Source organism: Nomascus leucogenys, chromosome 14 (assembly GCF_006542625.1).
Source record: "Nomascus leucogenys isolate Asia chromosome 14, Asia_NLE_v1, whole genome shotgun sequence".
Taxonomy (NCBI): Eukaryota; Metazoa; Chordata; class Mammalia; order Primates; family Hylobatidae; genus Nomascus; species Nomascus leucogenys.
Genome location: NC_044394.1, coordinates 89789214 through 89799695, shown reverse-complemented (window position 1 = coordinate 89799695; position 10482 = coordinate 89789214). Strand labels below are relative to the sequence as shown.

The 10482-nt window shown below is 45.6% G+C and overlaps 1 protein-coding gene across 2 annotated transcripts in view; it reads left to right on the top strand.

Moving 5' to 3' along the window:
• Positions 1-517: 517 nt before the first annotated feature.
• Positions 518-10482, top strand: part of GRB2 (growth factor receptor bound protein 2) — an 87425-nt gene continuing 77460 nt past the window's right edge. Inside the window, exon 1 of one of the 2 annotated variants that reach the window (XM_003279073.4) lies at positions 518-733. The gene's annotated coding sequence lies outside the window, so the exon portion shown is untranslated. The other variant, XM_003279075.4, reaches the window with a different exon arrangement.

Below are 10482 nucleotides of genomic sequence, written 5' to 3'. Positions count from 1 at the left end.
CCAAGCTTTCTCTTCTATACCCAGCACAGTGTTCGGCCTATATTCGAGAATCCGGTCCGTACAAACTCTGCAGTGATTCAATCAATGAGCAAACAAACTCACCATTCAACACTGCAGAGTTTGTACGGACAGTATTCTCAAACATTTTAAGACCTGGTCCTCTATTTGGAGTGCTTCATTCTGGAAGATCTCTTCCTCCCCCCAGCCCCTACCCATCCAACTGCCTAGGTTTGATAGAAGAGGAAAAGAAAGTGGTTAGACGGGGGAAGAGTCCTTCAGGGCTAAGCTGTCATTTACCCGCTCTGGCACCGAGAGGGTTACGGCGACCCGGGGGCGGAGCCGTGCCGAGGCCACAGCCGTGCCGAGGCCACCTGCTGCGGGGCGGTCTGGCGCATGCGCCCTGACACCTAGCTGGTTCCCTACCTGCAGGGGCCCGGTCGAGGAGGAGCGCTTGCGCTCTGGGCCTTTTCCGCCGGGGGAAGTCTCGCGGGGGCGGGGCGGGGCGGGGCCTCGTGGAGAAGTTCTCGCGGGACACCGACGGGGAGCGGAAGCGAGGAGGCACTGCTGCTTCGGCGACCGGGCGGCGGCGGCGGCGGCTGTGGCAGAACCTGTGCCTGTGGCGGTGACGGCGGCGGGAGCAAGCGCTGCCCTCGCAGAGCAGCCTTGGGGTCGCCGGCCGCTCGCAGCGTTGTGGAGGAGCGGGCCGGACGCTGAGCGGAGCAGCTGCGCCACGGTGAGTACGGGAGGCTGCGCTCGGCGCCTCTCTGGTGCCTTTTCCTCTCCGCTCTACCCCGGGAGTGGGCCCCGGGGGAACCGGGACCGGCCCCGGGGTTCGCGTCAGGGCGGCGAGGCTTGGGACGTGGAGCGGAATCCACGGGGCTCCGGACTCTACGTTTCCCCTTTTGGGGCGCTTCCTTCCTGGGGACCGTCCTCCTCCGGCTCTCGGCTCTGGGCAGTCCGGGGGAAGAGGTCGGGGTTCCCTGGCGAAGTCCCCTGCCTTCATCGGGAGGGTTTGCATGGAAGGGGCCCGGAAAGCCCAGGCGGGCCGAACGCCGACTGAGTCAGTCTGCCTGAGCCTGGTGGCGGGGGACTGGTGTGGGCTGCAGCTGTGGTGATTGATGTGCCTTCGACCTGCACGGCAACCACGTCACCATCTCTTGGCGTCTTTGGGCTTAATTTTGTGCGGGAATCCACCTTGGGGTAGAACGTTTGCTGCTGGAGCCGGGGGAGATACCTTTATTCTGACACTTTAAAAAAAAAACTATTTGAAAAATATTTGTCAAGAAAAATTCAGCAGCAGCAGGTTGGACTGCACCGAGGAGGGATTGCGGCGAGAGCGGGCGCTGGTAATTTTCATTTGCAGCGCGCCCTCTCTGTGATTGTAAGCCACATATGAGTTATGGCTTGTTTGGAAAGTTTTTCAAGGCTGGCTTCAAACGCTATGAAAGTGCATTTTGCAGGGGACTGAAGTGCACTTGAGGTCTGTCTCTTCTTGATGCTGTTGACTTTCAGAAATGTCAGACACATGAGAGAAATTAGCATTAGTCTATTTTGGCTTTCTTACCCCTCTTTCTCCAGTTATTTCCTTCCCTCTCTATCTACTTCTGTCCATTCCACTAGGGACACGAAATGCTTGTGTAATGCAAGTCATTTGCCCCTTCCTCCCCCCACCCCCCCCTTTTTTTCTAATCTACTTCCACTTCCTCCTTGTAGTCTCCATTCTGGCGTAATTTTTCGAGGTTTCTTCCCTTTCGTGCTTTCGTTTTCTCTCATTTCAAGATTCCGTCTTTTTTCTCGGGAAGGGACCCTCTTTTCTTGCTTCCGTTCCTTTACTTTTGCGCGTCCCCTGCGTTCCCTGCAGTCAGCCAGAAGGGTTGCTAGAGAGCCGTGGGAGGCTTTAGTCCCCTCTCTGAGAACGGGGAGGCTCAAAAGATTGAAATCATCCCTAAGAAATCAGTCCTGCCACTAGGTCACAAGTGTGGTTTGCTTGTATTAGTTTTGTCTTTTAGTCTTTTTCTTTTAAGATTATGCTTTTTTGCCTGCTTATGCTTTCTTCTAGTATGTCTTTATAATAGTAAGGAACATTGGGTCAGCTCAGGGCTTACGTGACTTTTTTTCTTAGGCAGAGTTTTGCTCTTTTTGCCCAGGCTGGAGTGCAATGGTATGATCTCGGCTCACTGCAGCCTCCACCTCCCGGGTTAAAGTGATTCTCCTGCCTCAGCCTCCCGAGCAGCTGGGATCACAGGCGCCCACCACCACGCCGAGCTAATTTTGTATTTTTAGTAGAGATGGGGTTTCACTGTGTTGCCCAGGCTGGTCTTGAACTCCTGACCTCAGGTGATCCACCCGCCTCGGCCTCCCAAAGTGTTGGGATTACAGGCGTGAGCCACCGCGCCCGGCCAGAGTTAATTCTTATAATCAACTTTCTTCTACTAAACACAAGCATTTATTTATTTATTTTATTTTTTTGAGACGGAGTCTCACTCTGTCGCCCAGGCTGGAGTGCAGTGGTGCGATCTCGGCTCACTGCAGCCTCCACCTCCTGGGTTCAAGCAATTCTCCTGTCTCGCTCTCTCGAGTAGCTGGGATTACAGGTACTCACCACCACGCCTGGCTAATTTTTGTATTTTTGTAAAGACAGAGTTTCACCATGTTGGCCAGGCTGGTCTTGAACTCCTGACCTCAAGTCATCTGCCCATCTCAGCCTTGGGATTACAGACATGAGCCACTGCGGCTGGTCTAAACTCAAACGTTTAAATGTTTGAGGCACTTTACTTCGTCAGCAAGTTATTCAGATTTGAGAGGCTTGCTGGGTTTTAAATACTACTAGTTGATGGTACTTGGAGATTCTTCTCAGTAATTGCTGTTATCATGTTGCATGTTGTCCATCAGAGTTCTAATTGTTACACATACAACAGAAGAGGAATGGAATTTGGAGAAATGAAGTAATACAGAATAGAGAGTCACCGTGCCCTCCGGAGAGAAATTAATACTTGCTTAATTCAGAGGAACTCTCCACCATTACTGAATGGCTTTTGAGAGTCTATATATATATATATATTTTTTTTTTTGGTCAAAGTTGCCTTTTTCCTAGTTGTGCCAAGTGAATATGCATTATTTTCTTTTTCTTTTCTTTTCTTTTTTTTTTTTTTTTTGAGACAGATTCTTGCTCTTGTTGCCCAGGCTAGAGTGCAATGGCACGATCTCGGGTCACTGCAACTTCCGCCTCCTGGGTTCAAGCAATTCTCCTGCCTCAGCCTCCTTAGTAGCTGGGATTACAGGCATGCACTACCACGCCTAGCTAATTGTGTATTTTTAGTAGAGACAGGGTTTCTCCACGTTGGTCAGGCTGGTCTGGAACTCCCGACCTCAGGTGATCCACTCACCTCAGCCTCCCAAAGTGCTGGGATTACAGGCGTGAGCCACCGCGCCTGGCCTATATGCATTATTTTCACTTCATGCAAGGACATTGTAGTGCATTATCTGGAATGCAAATTTTAAAATCTGTTTAAGGCATCCTTATGGTATAGCAGTGATTTAAAATTTAGTATCCATAAAAATCACTGGGAGATCTTTTTAAAATTAGGTTCTGGTAGAACTCCAGGATGTACCCCACAGTGAATCAGTCTCTGAATGGGTGGATTTTGATACAGATGGTCTAAGGATCAAAACTGTTGTTACCAAATGCAGCCATAAATAATAAGACTGCTGTGTGGCTTTAAGTAATTCAACTTAAAATTACATTTTTCTGTGTATACACCAACTCAGTGTTTAGAATAGCCTAATGGAATGAGTGACTATAAGCATGGTTCATTTTTACATGTGTAAATTTTTTAGCATTCTTAATACTGTGATGTGGAGTGATTTAACTTGAAATTTATACTTAATAGGGTCATTAATTTGCCTACGAGAGAATTCTTCTGAGTCTGTAGACTCAGACTAAAGATTTTTCACCTTTACAGTGGTGTGAAAGCAATAGTACTCAGTAAAAACTAGACTTCCAGTACCCATATAACTTTTGTTTTTCACTCTCAGTACAATAGTCAGTAAATTACAGGAGATATTCATCACTTTGTTATAAAAAGGGGCTTTGTGTTAGATGATTTTGCTCAACTGTAGGCTGTGTTTGGAGCACATTTAAGGTAAGGTAGGCTAGGCTAAGCTGTGGTGTTTGGTAGGTTAGGTGTATTAAAATGCATTTTCAGTGTAACAATATTTTAAACTGATGATGGTTTCATCAGGATATCTGCCTATGCAGATGGAAGCTCCGCATTTACTCTTAGAACATGTAGGCTAGTATTTGAAAAGAGACTGAAAATACTAGTTAAGGTCTCTGGCTTATACTAGATTATAATAATAAAATCATCACAGCCCACACTATAGTGGATAATTAGTTAGCTCAGTCTTTTGGAGAGAGCCAGAGACTTCTGCCAAGCAGTTTACAACCATTATCTCTTTTAATTATCAAAATGACTTTATAAGGTAGTTGCTGTTGTTATTCCCATTTTCCAGTTAAGGGATACTAGGGATTACAGAATATAAGTTACTTCTCCAGTGTCCCCTCATTAGTAAGTGGAAAGTGACATTTGAATCCAAGTCTAACTCCAGATCGTCAGTAAGCTTTTTGGTTTGTGTTGTAACTACAAAAGTAACACATGCCTATTGTAAAAATAATGAAAATACAATTGAGGTGCATCATGCAGAAAGTAAAAGTGTGATCTCTGTAGCAGAGATAACCATTGTTAGCCTTTTTTTTTTAAGCACATACTGTTGTATTATTTTGCCTTACAGAAATAGGATAAACTGTAATTTTTCTGCAGCTTTAAAAATTTCAGGAGAATGGCTTGAACCCGGGAGGTGGAGGTTGCTTTGAGCAGAGATCACACCACTGCTCTCTAGCCTGGGCGACAGAGCAAGACTCCGTCTCAAAAAAAAAAAAAAAAATTTGATAACATATCCTGGTATTTATGTAGATCCATACACAAGCTCATGGATATTGATCAAGGGTGTGGGTGTATATGTGTATGTTGCACATTGTGTTTTGTCTCATTGTTTCAGTGAGATAAATCTGGGAAGTGGAATTGCTTGGTCAAGAGTATGTATTGGTCCTGCACAGTAGCTCACGCCTGTCACCCCAGAACTTTGGGAGGCCGAGGTGGGCTGATCACTTGAGGTTGGAGACCAGCCTGGCCAACATGGTGAAACCTCGTCTCTATTTGAAAATACAAGCATTAAACACACACACAAACACACAAAAAAAGAAAATTCAAAAATTAGGTGGTGGTGACATGCCTGGAATCCCAGCTACTTGGGAGGCTGAGGCAAGGAGAAGCACTTGAACCCAGGAGGCGGAGGTTACAGTGAGATGAGATCACACCACTGCATTCCAGCCTGGGCAACAGAGCGAGACTGTCTCAAAAAGAAAAAATGAGCATGAGGCTGGGTATGGTGATATGCATGTAATCCCAGCACTTTTGGACGCCAAGGCTGGTGGATTGCCTGAAGTCAGGAGTTCAAGACCAGCCTGGCCAACATAGTGAAAGCCCGTCTCTACTAACAATACAAAAATTAGCCAGGCATGGTGGTGCACGCCTATAGTCCCAGCTACTTGGGAGGCTGAGGCAGGGGAATTGCTGGAACTCAGGAGGCGGAGATTGTAGTGAGCTGAGATCGTACCATTACACTTCAGCCTCGGTGACAGAGCAAGACTCCATCTCAAAAAAAGGAGTATGTAATTACAAAAATTAGCCAGGTGTGGTGGCACACACCTGTAGTCCCAGCTACTTGGGAAGCTGAGGTGGGAGGATGGCATGAGCCTGGGAGGTCAAGGCTGCAGTGAGCCAAGATGGCACCCACTACACTCCAGACTGGGTGACAGAGCAAGACCCTGTCTCAAGAAAAAAGAGTATGTATTAATATTTCAAAATTGTCGGTCAGGGCCGGGCACAGTGGCTCACGCCTGTAATCCTAGCACTTTGGGAGGCCGAGGTGGGCGGATCACGAGGTCAGGAGATCGAGACCATCCTGGCTAACACGGTGAAACCACGTCTCTACTAAAAATACAAAAAAATTAGCCAGGCGTGCTGGCGGGCACCTATAGTCCCAGCCACTCGGGAGGCTAAGGCAGGAGAATGGCATGAACCTGGGAGGCGGAGCTTGCAGTGAGCCAAGATTGCACCACTACACCAGCCTGGGCGACAGAGCGAGACTCCGTCTCAAAAAAATAAATAAATAATTGTCGGTCGGGCGCGGTGGCTCACGGCCTGTAATCCCAGCACTTGGGGAGGCCAAGGCGGGTGGATCACGAGGTCAGGAGTTCAAGACCAGCCTGACCAACATGGTGAAACCCCGTCTCTACTGAAAATACAAAAGTTAGCCAGTCGTGGTGGTGGGGGCCTGTAATCCTAGCTACTCAGGAGGCTGAGGCAGAAGAATGACTTAAACCCAGGAGACGGAGGTTGTGGTGAGCCAAGATCACGCCACTGCATTCCAGCCTGGGTGACAAAGCGAGACTCTGTCTCAAAAAAAAAAAAAAAAAAAAAACAAGATTGTCAAAGCCAGGTTAATCCCCTGTAATCCCAGCACTTGGGGCTCACCCCTGTAATCCCAGCACTTGGGGAGGCTGAGATGGGGAGGATCACTTGAGTCCAGGAGTTTGAGATCAGCTTGGGCAACATAGTGAGACCTGGTCACCACAAAAAAAAAAAAAAAAAAAAAAAAAAATTAGCCAGGCACGGTGGTGTGCACCTGTAGTCCCAGCTACTTGGGAGGCTAAGGCAGGAGGATGGCTTGAGCCAAGGAGTTTGAGGCTGAAGTGAACCATGATTGCTCCACTGCACTTCAGCCTGGGCAATAGAACGAGACTCTGTCTCAAATAATAAAAGTAAATAGGCTGGGCACAGTGGCTCACGCCTGTAATCCCAGCACTTTGGGAGGGCAAGGTGGGCGGATCACCTGAGGTCAGTTGTTCAAGACCATCCTGGGCAACATGGCGAAATCCTGTCTCTACTAAAAATACAAAAATTAGCTGGTCATGGTTGCAGGCACCTGTAATCCCAGCTACTTGGGAGGCTGAGGCAGGAGAATCGCTTGAACCCAGGAGGTGGAGGTTGCAGTGAGCGGAGATCACGCCACTGCACTCCAGCCTGGGGGATAGAGCAAGACTCTGTCTCCAAAAAATAAATAAAAATAAATAAAAATTGTCAATAGATTACTAAATAACTCACCAAAAAGATTGAGCTGAGCTCATTAATTCCTTGCTGTAGTGTGGGTTCTATGGTGATTTTATTATTATAATGTAACACCAAGCCACATTGTCAGTTAGTAACTTCTCAAAATGTTCAATCAATGGACACCAGGCAGGGTAAAAAGTCTGTTTGTGCCTGGTGCGGTGGCTCATACCTGTAATCCCAGCACTTTGGGAGGCCAAGGCAGGCAGATCTGTTGAGCTTAGGAGTTTGAGACCAGCCCGGGCAGCATAGGGAGACCCCGTCTCTACAAAAAAAAAAAAAATGAGCAGGGTATGGTGGCTGGTGCCTGTAGTCCCCACTAAGGAGGCTGAGGTGGGAGGATCCCTTGAGCCCAGGAGGCGGAGGTTGCAGTGAGCCAAGATCATGCCACTGCCCTCCAGCCTTTGCTACAGAGTGAGACCCTTTCTGAAAAATAAATAAATAAATAAAAGTGTATTTACTCAAAGTATTGCAGATTGGATATTATAAATATTTTTAAAATTTGCCAATTAGTATATGAAAGAACTGTTTTAATTTGCATTTCTTTTTGTATGTTTTAAATAGAGTAACATTTTAAATTTCTTTTGAAGGCTGGGTGCAGTGGCTCATGCCTGTAATCCCAGCACTTTGGGAGGCTGAGGTAGGAGTTTGAGACCAGCCTGGCCAACATGGCAAAACCCCATCTCTACTAAAAATGCAAAAGTTAACCAGGCTTGGTCGCGCACACCTGTAGTCCCAGCTACTTGGGAGGCTGAGGCAGGAGAATTGCTTGAGCCTGGGAGGCAGAGGTTGCAGTGAGCCGAGATCATGACACTGCAGTCCAGCCTGGGCAACAGAGCTAGACGCTGTCTCAAAAAAATAAAAATAAAAATAAATAATTAATTTTGAGTGATTATTACATGTCAGGCTCTATCCAAAGCACTTAATGTATGTTATCTATGTTGTCTAATCCTCAGTGGATCTTATAAGGTAGATATTATTCTCATTTTACAGATGAGAAAACTGGAGCTTGTTTCACAACTTTGCCCAAAACTGTAGCTGTAAGTGTGAGAGGCCTGCCTCTAGAGACCCTGAAGATTCAACACTAAGCTATACTGGACTGGTGTCATGTATTTTATTTTCTGTGAATTTTGGGAAGAAGAGAGTTAAATGGAAGAAAGAAAAAAATCTTACAAATACCTTTAGGATAGTAGTATTTTGGATACAGTTGATATTGTTTGAAATGAATGATTAAAGCTGTATTTACCTTTCTTAAAATTCACTGCTTGGGATGGGCTGGTAACAGTTTCGAGGTTACTCTCATTAGGCTTCAGTGTTTAGTACACTATACCCCATTTTCTTGGGAACTGAACAGCAACATCTACTCTGTTAAAATCATTATACATTGTGTCTGCTTTCAGATTTCTTCCTTTTAGTAATTAGTGTTGTGTATGTGTTAGATTTTTTTTCTGTCTTTACTGAAACACACCCTTTGGAATTCCTTTAGCGAATATGCTCTTTTGGGTGGATAACCTAATAAGCTTTCCTCTTCAAGTTTTCTGTTTTTTTACTCAGCACAGCCATGGAAGTAGGGATTTAATTTTCTGTCAAACTCTGCATCTCACAAAGCAATAGTTACTCAAAACACGACTTTCAAGGTTATTCTTTTTAAGCTTTCAGCAGATGAGTTGAGTAGCAGCAGGAAAGCAGGTATTGAGAACTGTCTTGGTTTTTGTACTGCTGTTGAGTAACATTGCAGCTGTCATAAATCCTGAATGACACAGAAGCTTATGGCTGGTCTTACTACATAGCACCTTGAAAGTGACAGGGCTTTTCATTTCTATCTGATTTCTGTTTTTCAAAAATAAAACCCCTTATTCTTTTCCTATCATTTTAAGTATTCTTCAGCTTCCTATCACTAATACATAGTCTCAGCAGTAGAGACCAGTTAAAATAAATAGGCTGAGGAAAATATTGATAGTAGGAGAGATTTTGGAGCATTCGTTGAAAGTAAAAATAGGGCTGGGCGTGGTGGCTCACTCTCCCATGTATTCCTAGCACTTTGGGAGGCCGAGGCAGGCAGATTGCTTGAGGCCAGGAGTTTGAGACCAGCCGGGGTCTTAAAAGGTAGATATTCTCATTTTACAGATGAGGAAACTGGAGCTTGTTTCAAAAGTTTGCCCAAAATTGTAGCAGTTAGTGTGAGGGGCCTGCCTCTAGAGACCATGCAAATTCAACACTAAGCTATGCTGGACTCGTCTCACATAGTGAGACCCTGTCTCTACAAAAATAGAAAAAGTAGCCAGGCATAGTGGCCCACACCTGTAGTTCCAGCGACTTGGGAAGCTGAGGCATGAGGATTACTTGAGCCAAGGAGGTCAAGGGTGCAGTAAGCCATGACCATGCCACTGCACTCGTGCCTGGACAACAGAGCAAGACCCTGTCTCAAAAAAGAGAAAGGAAAAAGTAAAAGTAGATACACAGGGACTAGGCAAGTAAAAAATAGAACATTAAGCAGTTGCTAATGCTGGGGAAAACTGAAGGATTGTACAAAAAAGTATGATTGGGTCAGGCACAGCGGCTGATGCCTGTAATCCCAGCACTCGGGGAGGCCAAGGTGGGCGGATCACTTGAGGCCAGGAGTTCAAGACCAGCCTGGCCAACATGGCGAAACCCCGTCTCTACTAAAAATATAAAAAGTAGCCAGGCTTGTTGGCACGTGCTTGTAGTCCCAGCTACAGGCCAAGGTAGGAGGATCGCTTGAACTTGGGAGGTGGAGGTTGCAATGAGCTGAGATCATGCCACGGCACTCCAGCCTGGGCAATCTTAGAGAACTCTATCTCAAAAAAGAAAACAAAAAAGTATGATTGGTTTTAGTGCATTATTTAAATTATCAGTGAGTAGTATTTCATAATATACTACTGATTAAACCAGAATATGTAATATTACTGGTATAGGTCAGGGGGAAACTAAATCTTCACCTTTCAGGCAATAGATAACGGCTGGAATAAACTAAGAAAGCAGTAAAAGCACATTCTTTAGAAATTATCTATTTTGTGCATTGACCACAAAATTAAAAAAAAGAAAAATACTCCAAGTAAATACAAAGGGAAAGCAAAAAACAAAATTGAGAGTGATCACCTGTGGGTGTTGGTAGGGAGCTGCTCTTTTTCATAAGCCTTTTAATACTCTGACTTTTAAAATTATGTACACGGATTAGTTTGATCAAAATAACTACAGAGAGTGTAAGTGAAGGGCATTTAAGGATACACAA